Source organism: Petaurus breviceps, unplaced genomic scaffold (assembly GCF_028583685.1).
Source record: "Petaurus breviceps papuanus isolate PSGF00001 unplaced genomic scaffold, PetGlider_PUasm1.0 174, whole genome shotgun sequence".
NCBI lineage: Eukaryota > Metazoa > Chordata > Mammalia > Diprotodontia > Petauridae > Petaurus > Petaurus breviceps.
The window spans coordinates 74,754,867-74,766,837 of record NW_027185761.1 but is presented as its reverse complement, the minus strand read 5'-3'; positions in this window follow the sequence as shown (position 1 = coordinate 74,766,837).

Genomic DNA, 11,971 nt, shown 5'->3' with positions numbered 1-11,971 from the left:
TCACACCCCCAAAGACGGGCAGCAGTTTGAGATGAGGTCTTCTCACGTTCTAGGGTTCCGTGACCCCAGCTACACCCCACCTTCAGGCTGACTAATCCCATCCCGAAGAGACCACCGGGACACCAGAACGAAGGATCAGAATGGGTAGAGAGGGGCTCTCCACGGATGCCAGAGCAGAACCCCCTGGGGCAGAAGAAATTCTGAAAGTTTTCTTAGTAATGGCAGCTGTCCGGCATGGAAGGGCTTCCACCATGCTTCCTCCCCCTGAAGGTCCTCGATGGGGGCTGGATGGCTCTTCCTCAAAGATCAGGCCCAGTTTGGGGGAACTCCTCCTTGGCTGGACCATCCTGGAGCAACGGCCTGGGCTCTGTGGAGGACCAGAGATGCCTGCTTCATGCCCACAGGCCTCCTTGGGTTTGGTTCTGGGTCACAGTTTGAGAAGAATGAGGATAAGCTGGAGAGTGCCCAGAGGGGCACCAGGTTGGGGGAAGGGCCTTGTATAGCATGTAAAGCTGGGAGAAGAAAAACCTCAGGAAGGCCCCAAGCTTGTTTGGCCAAACCAAGAGAAATGAAGGGCAGCTTCAAAGAGAACAGATCAAGCTTGCGGTCAGGAAGAGGGTCCTGATGATCTGAGCCGTCCCAAAGTGGAGTGGGCTGCCCTGGCAGGGAGTGAGCTCCCCATCGCCGGGGGTCATCCAGCAGAGGCTGGACTAAGGCTTGCTGTGGGGATTCTTGTTCAGGCCTGGCCTGGCCCAGGTGCTCCCAGAGGCCTCTTCTGACTCTGAAATGCTGGGACTCCTAGGAAGTACTGGGCATGCTTTCTCCACCCAACAGATGCAGTGAGAACCTGGACAAGGTTCGAGAAGGAGGCCAATGGCCTCAGTGGATGGGAGGAGACAAGGGGTCCTGGGGAGAAGCAAGATCTTCCCCCTGGCTGGAAGGAGAGTCACAGGATATCAGGGCAAATTCTGGCATGGCCCAGTCCCTGGCCAAGATGATGGCCTTGGGGACCCTCCCCAGTGGGAAGGGGCGGCCTGACCTTAGACATGTGGAAGGACACACTTTGAAGTCTGCATTATTCACATTTTCTCCATCCCTTAAGTCAGGAACAATCAAGAAGAATCAATGATGGGGGCGGCCAGGTAGCACAGCGAGTGGGAGCACTGGCCCCAGTGTCAGGATGACCTGGGGATCAAATCCGGGCTCAGATGCTTAGTGCCCACCCAGAAACACCTGGCCATGTAACCTTGAGCAAGTTACTTAACCCCACTTGCTTAAAAAAAATCAATGAGGCCCTGATTTCTGAGGGATGTACCTGAGCCGGGAGCAGCTCCAGTCCGTGTCCCTCCCAGGGTCCCAGGGAAGGCAGGTACCAAGTCAATATCAGGTAAATTCCAGGCTTCATCTAATAAGAGCTGACACCGTTCTGGCCCATCCTCTTTCCTTCTTGATGCCAGGTGCAGGCAAGCGTGACCTCCAATGATCTCCTGTACCATTCACTACTTCTTTCCAATGTAGATATACCTGGCTGGGGGGGGGGGTGTGCCTGCCACACAGAGAAGGGGCACGTGCCAATCGTTTCCTGCCTGATACAGCCTCAGTTTCTTACAGTCATGTCCCTGCCCTATTTCCCTATGCCATAGGCCTGCCCCAGCCATAGAGGCTCTCTGGACTTTCTTCCTGTGAGGATCTTCAAAATTTGGCTTTGTGGTATTGATGTCCACAGGCCATGCCAACATGCTGGACAGGGAGATTTGGAGCACCCAACAGGTCCATTTACCAGACCACTCAGGGGCAGCATTCTCCCCTGCCCCCTCCCTGTCCAGGCTAGTTCTTCTATCCAGAAGAGGGCAAGGGGGCACAAGGGAATCCTCCAGCATAGACCTAAACCCAAGGACCCCTCTGAAAGTCATGAAAGAAGGGCAATGCTCCATGGTGGTTCCCCAGCTTTCACCCGCTCTCAAGAACAGAAAAGGAAATGTGCCAGTGACCTTCCAACCAGGTGCAAGGTGGGCACCAGCTGGCCAGTGGTCTTCCAAAGGGCAAGTGGAGTTGGGGCCTTTATTTGTGAGCTACCTTAGACAGGATGGCATCAAACCATCACTCCAGCACAAGCATTTATGAAGCCCCTGTTCTATGCCAGGCAGTGCAGACACAAGGACAAGAATGAATGGCCCTCACCCTCAGGAAGCTTATATTCTAATATGACAAACATGTTAAAAGTGCCGGGTGGTGGAGGGAGAGCCAGAAGCTGGGAATGGCCTTATGCAGACAGAGACCCGGGAGCTCAGGGGAAGGAAGCCAGGGGCTGCGGAGAGGCCAGGGAGAACATTCCAGGCACAGCTGGAACATTTGTCCTAACATGGAGCCTAAATTAATGTTTCTGCAACCCTCTGGGAATGAAGGTGCTGAATAGACAGCCTTGGCACTGGAAGGGCAGAAGGGGCTGGGATAGCAAAGGGCCTGAAAGGGTCCCAGGGCAATGCCAGGGTCCCAGACGCACCTTCCTGACTGGGCTGGGAGCATTGAAGGCCCCTCCTGCTTTCCCCCAGTTCTGACTTAGGGTGAATGAAGGAGGCCCTCAGGCCGCTGTCCAAAGGGAGCTTCCCAGAAGGAAACGCAGGAGGGACTCCCAGGATCATAGATGCCGAACTGAACCCAAGTCCCTCACTTTACAAGTGAGGAAACTGAGGCACATAGAAATGAAACAACTGTCCCAAGGTCCCCAAACAGCGGCAGAGGCCTGGCTCAGCTGTAGGTCACTGTGCTCTCCATAGCACAGAGGTCACACTGCCCAAGGCCAGACAGCAGTTGGGAGCAGGAGTTGAGCCCACATTCTCTGCCTCCCTCCTTTAGGATGAGGGTGTGCCCTGCCTTGAGGCTTGGCAGAGGGCGGCTGCCCCATTGATAAGGGGGAGAAGAGAGCCAGGTGCCTGAGGGAGAGCTGACGTTGCTGCTGGCCCTCGTCTGCCTCTCCCGGGGGGTGAGCTGGGCTTCCACCCAGCCACCTTTGGCTCTGTCATCCATGGCCATGTTTGTTAGTGTTCCTGAGTCAGACGACAAAGTCCCAGGCCTTATCTCCTCTGTGCCAGGCTCTGCAGAGGCATCAGCCCAAGCTGTGCAAGGCGGGGTGCTTTCTGATGCCAAACCAGATAAGACAGAGCCCCTGGCAGGTGGGCACAGCCCCCCAGCTGGCACCCAAAGGGGCAAGGCCTCTAAATCCTTGTCTAGGCCACGTGGAAGGAGCAGGAGGAGAGAGAGGCCAGCAGTTTGTGTGTCTTCCTTCACGTGCAGGGTGGGGGATAGGGCTGCCGGAAGAAGCAGAAGGAGCTGATTCCTAGTCTGGCTCTGCCCCTGACTGGCCAGGTGGCCTTGGACAAGTCAATTCTCTGGTCTAGTTTTCTCCATCTGTACCAAGAGGGTGTTAGGGCCCCTTCTAGGCCTACATCTAAGATCTGAAGGATGGCCCTCCCAAGCCCGTTCCTGATGGGCATCTCCTTCCTGTAACTACTTCCCAACAAGGAATCTTCTTCAAGCTGCCCCAGTGTCCCTGCACACAGTAAGTAGGTGCTCAGTTATTCCCAAACTGGGGAATGGTTGGATGCTGATGGCATACTGGGCCTGCTGCTTGTTCTGAGCAGCATCTGGCCCCCCTGCCCTTGGAGCCGGCCCTGGCACCTGAGTGGGGGACAGAGTGGCCCTTAGGATGGGGGGATCTACTGATCCTGGTTCCCCTTCCCAGCTCTCCCTGTTCTTTCAACCCCACTCAGAACTGGGGAATGGGCCCCGAAGCCCTCGGCTGGCCAGGAGCCCTGAGCCTTTGGATGGGCCCTGGACTGGGCACAGGAGAGATGGAGGTGCCAAGAGGACAAAGGCCCCCTTGGCCCATACAGGGCACAGGTAAAAAGAGCCAGCATCCTTTCAGAACCGTAGGGGAGACACTGGCTTCTGGGGAATGGCAAAAGGCCTGGCTTACAAACAAAGGCCTGACAGATGTAAGATGGGATTGTTACTCTAAATGGGAAATGAAGGTTAAAATAGGGAATTCTTGGTGGAACTCAGGCCATTGGAAACCTTGTTGGTCAATAGTGCCTGCTATGTGCTAGGGGTCGCCCGCTAAGGCCAGCCGTTGGTGGCAGGCCAGGCAGCACCTTGCCATGGTCCTGTAGGCATCTTCATGCTGCTGCCCTCAGGGCCAGGGACTCTGAGCCAGCTCTCTGTCCTCCCTTCCCAAGCACCCTCTTCATCTCCCCCTCTCTGGGATCTTAGCCACAGAACTCAGCAAGTGTCTGGAGAAAAGTCGGGCTTGGGGTAATTCACACTAAAGTGTAATGTATAATTTGCAGTTTTAAAGAGTTAGACTATAATCTTCCCAGGAGAATTTCCTCACATACCGTCTGGAGCTGGGGGCCTGGGCCTCAGAGCCGCACTCCTTGATTTGGGAAGGCCCACGGGAAGTGAGGAAGGTACCTCTAAAGCCAGGGCTGGGGGCAGGGGTGGCCTCGGACCTCAGCCCATTAGCTCTTAGTTCCTAAGACTCGGGTGGTGGGCGAGGCTCACTCCCAGAGCACACTGGAGACGCTGAGGAGGGTTTGCCGAGGAGCCCACATTCCAAGGGCCCACCTTGGAGGGCCCTGGGAGGGAGTGACTGAAATGGAGCTTAGTAGCTAACATCGTGTTGGTCGGGGCCCCACATGTTCCCATCACAGCCAGTCCCCAAAAATGAATTTTGTTCTCAGGTACTGACTTCCTGAAGGGGGGCAGTGCCCCATCGCCCTGAGTATTCTGGGATCCCCGCAGGTCATTCTTTGATCAGAAGTTGGATGGTATCTTAACCCACCATCTTGTGGGCACCTTCAGAGTATCTGGCCATGTTTTAGAAGGGCTTATGGGGAGCAGGGCTGGCTCCACGGAGGGCAAAGGCTGGCCTCCTCATGTGAGCAGGGCTCAGCCAGGAGGGGTTTGGCCACCAGGCCTGAGCCTCCACTGCCCGGCAGAGACCGGAATCAGCGGCCAGAAAAGAGTGAAGTTTGGGGGAGTGACTTGCACCATACAGTCTCTGCCCCTTGCATATGGCCTCCTGCTTCAGGATCAGCCTCTCCCGGGCCTGGCCTGGCTTGGCCTGCCCTTTTCAGCCACCCTTCTGGGGTCAGTGTCAAGCCTCCAGGAAGAAGCCTGACCGGGGTCACTTTGGATCTGAGGCCAGGCCAGCAAACTCGAGGAACTGTTTCCAGGAAGGGCCAGTCCAGGGGAAGCTGAACCCCTCACCCCACCCACTTGGGTGACTGTCCTGATGCTCACAGGGGCTGCCTCTGCCAAGCCCTGCTTTCTATGAGGGAGGACAGGTAGTGGTGAGGCCCGCCTGGCAGGGAGACCCCCCCTCTGCCCCAGGCATCTCTCAGTGTCCCCAAACAGGCAGAGGGAGCTGACAAAGAGGGACTGTTGGAGAAGCCTGTTTCTCTGGAAAGAAAGGACAGAGTTGCTTTAGTCTAGAGTGACCAGGCCACGACCGGAGCTGTCCAGGGTTTGATTGTCATCTCAGTTCTAGAAGCTTCAGTGGGTCCAGAGCTCTGGACCAGGAGCCAGGAAGACCTGAGTTCAAACCACTAGCATGTGATTCTGGGTAAGTCACCTCAATCCCCACTGGCCTCAGTTCCCTCATCTGTGAAATGGGGATAAGTGCAGCCCCCACCTCCCAGGATTGTTGTGGGGGTCAAAGGAGGAATACACAGCAAAACATTTTAACCCCTCACGTTTCCAGGGGTGATTATGACTGATCCTGGGCAAGTCATTTAACTTGCCCTCCCTGAGACTCAGTTTCTCCAAAAAACATTTACTAAGTGTCTACTGGGTTCCAAGTGCTGGGGATAAAGAAAGATAGTCCCTGCCCTCCAGAGCTTACACCTTTGGAGACCTGGAAGGCTGGGAGGGGTGGGACCACTGAACCTGCCCCCCTCTAGCTGCCAATCAAGGATTGCGGGAATGGAATTAGAGGGGATGAATTTATTCTGGGAGGGGTGTCTTGTTCTGTGAGAAGGATCTGGACTAGCAGACCTTCCAGAGAAGGCATTCTTAATCTTAGGTCTCCAAGAGGGTCTGTGGATAAATTTCAGGGATTTCATGGACTTGGATGGGAGAAGAATTGCATTCTAATGAATTTAGCATTTCCTTTAGTTATTTAAAAACCTTATTTTGAGAAGGAGTTCCCAGCTTCACCAAACAGCCTGCCAAGAGGAGACTGCCAAGGGGAAACGACGTCAGGAGCCCTTGTCTAGGGGCCATGAGCCCGTGAGCTGTAGGGTGGGGCCTTTGGTGCCCACTGAGGTGCCCACTGCTCTCTGCCTCTGCTGTGTGCCGGCTGGGCTAGCCTGACCTATCTCTGTAAAACAAGGACCAGTGAGGACTAGGTCAGAGGGTGTGTGTGTGTGTTGGGGGGGTCAGAAAAGTTCCACAAGGTACTTTGCTAACCTCGGAGCCCTAGGCCAGTTCCTGTGACTACTACGGTAGAAAGAATCCATAGACCTGCCTGAGATTCCTGGATTCGATGGAGCCCAATGGCCAAGAAGGCCCTGACTAATGGAGGGAGAGGGAGGCCTGTCACATAGAATGCGTCCTGAAGGGCCCCGATTCTCTTTAAGTCATTTACAGATTCAGAGCCCGGCCATGCAGTCACCAAAGGGCTACCTCCTAGAGCCAGGCGCAGTTATGACGAAGGCCGCCAAGGGGGACAGATGGTCATAAATCTCATGTGAGATAAGGACTAGAAGGGGGAAGAAAGGGGGCTGAGCAGGACCAGACCAGGACCAGGCCAGGACCAGGCCAGGACCAGGCCAGGACCAGGCCAGGACCAGACCAGGACCAGGCCAGGACCAGGCCAGGACCAGGCCAGGACCAGACCAGGACCAGGCCAGGTCCAGACCAGGACCAGACCATTCAGTCTGCCACAAAGCAAAATTATGTGGTGCTGGCGAAAGAAAGTTAATGAGGAGAGCAGACTGAGTAAACCGACCCAGAAGCCACTGGGCACAGGAGCTACGAGGTCAGTGAGGACATAAACTACACTCTAAGACAAAAAGTGCTGGGAAAGTTATGGAAAAGTCTGGAAGAAACTGGGTTTAGATCAACATTTCACACCATGCACTCAGACAAGGAAAGGCAGCCCTCTAGGTGGCGCAGTGGGCAGAGTGCTGGACCTTGCGTCAGGACACAGAGTTCAAATCCAGCTTCTGCTACGCCCCATCTGTGTGACCCTGGACAAGTCACATAGCTGCTTTTTGCCTCAGTTTCCTTCATTGTAAATGGGGATAGCAATCGCACCTCCCTCCCAGGGTGGGTATGAGGGTAGGATGGGATATCTATAAAGCGCTTTGCACAATTTGAAGCAGCGTGTAAATGTTATCTTCATCATCGTTACGACATCTGCTGCTGTCAGGATGAGGCAGAGAGGGGGTGGAGAGAAGGGGCAGAATTCAAGGCGGATTTCCAGAGATGGTCGACACAGCACAAATTGACTTTGCCTGCCTATGTTACAAGGGAGGTTTGTGTTTGGAGGGAGTAGTGGTGGAGGGAGCAGTGGTGGAGGGAGTGGTTAGATAGTAAAAAAGGAGAGGGAGAAGAGTCAGCAAACGATGTAGAGACACCCAGAAGAAGCAGCCGGTGTGTGGAAGGGGACCCAGGTGAGCAGCAGCAGGCTGTGTGCAGTTTGATGTGCGCTGGGTTTATGGCTTCCTGAGCAGTCCTGTTTCTGTCCTTGTTATGGGGAAACGTTCATGTTTCTTGATGACTGTCAAGGTTATAAAAACTTTTTTTTTTCAAGGAAAGAGCCTTGGTTCTGCAGTACAAGTCCTGAATACATTGTGTCTCCTTAGGCAAATCCCTTCTCTTCCCTAGCCTCAGTTTCCTCTTCTGTAGAGTGAGGCTTCAGAGGTGACTGCCAGCCCTTGGAGGAGGAGCCTGGGATGCCACCTTTTCTGTCCCTGCATTAGATGCTCCTCCTGCCCTTGCCCTTCTGCCTCGATGCAGGAGCAAGCTGCCACCCGTCCCCAGTCAGGACTGCTCAGGAGCAGCTGCAGCCCCCAGGACAGACACTCACAGTGAAATAACAGGAGAGGAAATGGAGGGGGCCAGTCAGGTGGTGAGAGGAAAGGAGGCTCCGGGACACCCTGGGTGCTTCACTGGACTCCAGGCTATGCCCGGAAAAACCAAAGACAGCTGCCTCCATTGCCCTGCCCTCACCTGTGCTGAGCAGATCTCCCCTGGAGTGTAAGGGGGGATGTGCACATCAATGTCCAGTGGAGCAGGTGTGGAGGGCTGCTATCTGTACCAGTGGAGTGAGGGCCTCCTCCAGGAGGTGACTTTTCTGCTGACCTGTGAGCAGTGGACAAAGAAGCCACCTCCCCCCACCCCAGGACAAATACCTGTCCTTCATTTAGTCACAAACCCTGGGAATGGGGGACCTTGTAACCAGCACAGGCTTCAGGAGATGCAAGGGAGGGATGGGGGGCAGAGGAGACCCAAACAGAGTCTGCACTGAGGGCAGCAGGCCCCAAGTTGAGGTTTAGGAAATGTCACTGCTCCAGCCCCATGGGACAGCTGTCTGAGGCCTCCAGCTGCAGGTTGGCAGGAGGCTTGGCTCCCTTGGCTACCTGGTGAGGCAGCACTGGCAGCAGCCCAGCATGGGTGGAGGGACAAGGTGGAATCTGGTGCAAGCCATCTGTCCTCCATCACTCACATTATGTAACACTTTGTAGGGCTGTGGAGTCAAGGCTGAGGTATGGGGAATTCCTGCCTGGGGGTGGCAAGGCTGAGGACTACATGGTCCCTAGCTTGGGATGGCCAGCACAGGCCCTCCAGGAAAGCTCTGGGGAGGCCATCCCCAGAGCCTGCTCCATCAGAGAGCACTGGGGCACCAGGCAGGGTGGGGGGGGGTTGGGCAGAAGGGCTCCGGCTTTCACTGTTCCCGCTCAGGGCCTCCCTCCTCTTCCAACTAAAGTTCTGCTTTTATGGCTTTGACTGGAAGCCCCCTGAGGGCAGGAAAGTTTTCTTGAGTGCCTAGTACACCACAGGTGCCAGTTGCCACAGTAGGTGAGGTGTGTTTGATTTTGGGGAACACAAAGGAAGGTCTAGTGTTTGCCCTCAAAGAGAACACAATCTTGGGATAGCTAGGTGGTGCAGTGAGTCTAGAGGACCTGAGTTCAAATCCAGCCTCAGACACTTAACATTTACTAGCTGTGTGACCTTGGGCAAGTCACTTAACCCCAATTGCCCTGCCTTCCCCTCCCCAAAAACCAAAAACCAGACAATGCAATCTTATCGACAAGGATTTGTGTTGCCAGCTCCAAGGTGAGACCACGCATCTGAGAAAGGTGGGCAGGCACAGAGGCACTGGGAAGGCTGCCTGGAGACAGTGTCCCCTGATCTGGGTACTGAAGGAAGGCAAGGAGGGATTTTGGTTTGGTTGAATTAAATTCAACAAACTTATTAACTTCTCTGTCCCAGGCACCATCCTAGGCCCTGGGAATACAGAAGCAAAGGAAACCATCTGGGGTCTTGGGTGGCTGGCTACACCGTAACTACATTTTGAAGGGAACAAGAGATTCCAAAGTGTAGAAACAGGGGATGGCCTGGGCAAAGGTGTGGAGAGGGGAGGTGGCATGTTGTGTGTGAGGAACAGCAAGGCAGGTTGGGCCAGGTTGTAACCAGCTTTCATTGCCAAAGAGGATCCCTAGGGAGCCATGGTCTAAGTTATTCTGCCTTTGGCAGCTGTGGGGAGGCCAGTCATTGGAGGAGAGGAGGCTACTCAGGAGGCTCTTGCCCAGAGAAGAGACTACAAGCCAATTTGAGGAGGGAGATGGATGCCTCTAGACTTGCTTGGAGATCTCTGAAGACGACGCTAGTGAGCCAATCAGAAGAAATCCAGTTGGGCAGTGTCTACAGCTTTCCAAAGAAACCAGCCACCAGGAATTAGAAGAAAGGAATGCCCTGCCGCTGCTTCTGGTCGCAAGACAAGACTTGGCTCCTTCAAAGCAATCCAGAAGAGGGCTGCCTCTGGCCGGGAGGGGCAGGGCTGCCTCTCAGTGCCCTGGCACCTTGGGGCACCAATTCCTGTTTTTCTTGGAGGCTCTGGATGTAGGAGCTTTGATTTTCTTGTCTTCTCGTTGTATGTTTTGATCTTTGTCACTAAAGTAAGCCTCTACAATCTGATTTTTTTTTTTGTGCTGTTTGCTAACATTCCCAGCCAATGACTTGACTTTTGAGCTTTGTTAAGGTAGGACTGCTTTCAGAGCAGTGAGTGTTCTATCTCAGTTTTCAGGGCTTTGGAGCAGCTGGTGCCAGAACTCCTAGGCACCTGTAAACTTTCAGTTGTTCTGAGGTGGTGTAATAAAGAAGAGCTGTTCACTCCTCTCCTGGTCTGGGCTCCGGTCTGTGAGTGACTGCATGCACTCCTTTCTGCCTCAGAACTGTGAGGAGGACTCCCTCACCACAAGCTCTCCCTCGCCAGCGTTCCTCCTCACCCTGGGACTGCGACCCAGATTCAAGCAGGGCAAAGCAAGAGAATCCTGCCTCAGTGCCAGCAAAGGGATCCCTGCAATCCCCCTCTGATCAGCCGCTTGATCCCCGTCATCTGAGGACCTGGAGCTCTGGAAGCAGCCACTGCTGCTGCTGCCGCCACCACCTCCACCACCCTGTGGCTGAGGCCTGACCACGCTCTTCTCTCACCTGTGTCTGACAGGTTCCCCACTGGCCTTCTACTTTGGCTTTGGCTTTTGTGGGTTGAGAAGTCTGGAAACCACCACAGTGACTCAGTCCCCTGAGACCTGCTCTGGTCCAGTCTGTGCAGGCCTGGGCCACACTGGACTGTGCTCCACTCCCAGGTCTGTGTGATAGACCCTTCCTGTAGGCCTTCTAGTCTGTCTTGGGCTGGAGATGGTTTCACTCTGTCATTTTGTGGGTTCTTCGGCTCTAGATTTGTTTAGAGTCATTTTTTACAGAAATTTGGAGGGGTTTGGGGGAAACCTCAAGCAAGTTCCTGCTTTTACTCAGCCATCTTGGCTCCACCCCCAGCACCTTGGATTAGAAGGCCACTCCCTTCCAACCTGAGGTCTTGATTCTGGTTTGTGGATTACCCTGACTCACTGCATTTCATTCATTTTTCTTTCTGCATCAGCTTTGGTCCTTTTAACAGGGAACAGGGCTCTTTTATACTCTAAGAAGGACTGATTTTGACAAATGTAATAATCATAACAATAGCAAATAATGCATATCACTTAAAGGCTTGAAAAGTGCTATTCCTAGATCATCTCATTTGATGTGCGTGTCAAATATCCATCCTCTTCTGTCCATGATTTGGAACGAGACATGAGGCGTGCCTACCCCAAGTTCCTTCCTTATCTGAAGTCCAGCTCAGGGCTCAAGATTCCCATTTGGGTTCTGGCATCATCACTGGAAGTCCCTGCTAACTGGTACCTGGATGCAATGTTGGTGGCACTGGGAACGGACATTGCTGTTGTGGAAAGCAGTGTGGAGTGGTGCCCCAACTGTCATTAAGCTCTGCGTGTCCTTTGACCTAACCACATAGTCCCTAAGTCTGCATTCCAAAGAGACCAAAGATCTCTTGTCCTTGTCTGTACATAAATATTGATTACATGTTTTTTTTTTTCAGTAGAAAAAACTGGAAACCAGGGAGGGGGCAGCATGTGTAGGGAAATGGCTGAACAAGTTATGCTCAATGAAGGGAGTGGGATGGAATATTATCCCACTGTGAGAAATGAGGAAATGATGTTTCCAAAGTGACAGGGGAGGGTCTGCATGAACTGATGTAGAGGTAAGTGAGCAGAACCAGGGAATCAGTTACACAGTTACAATGTTGCAAACAACTTTGAAAGACTTGAGAACTCTGAGCCATACAATACCGTGTTTCCCCAATAATAAGACCTATTCCGAAAATAAGCCCTCCCCTTACTGTGTAAGA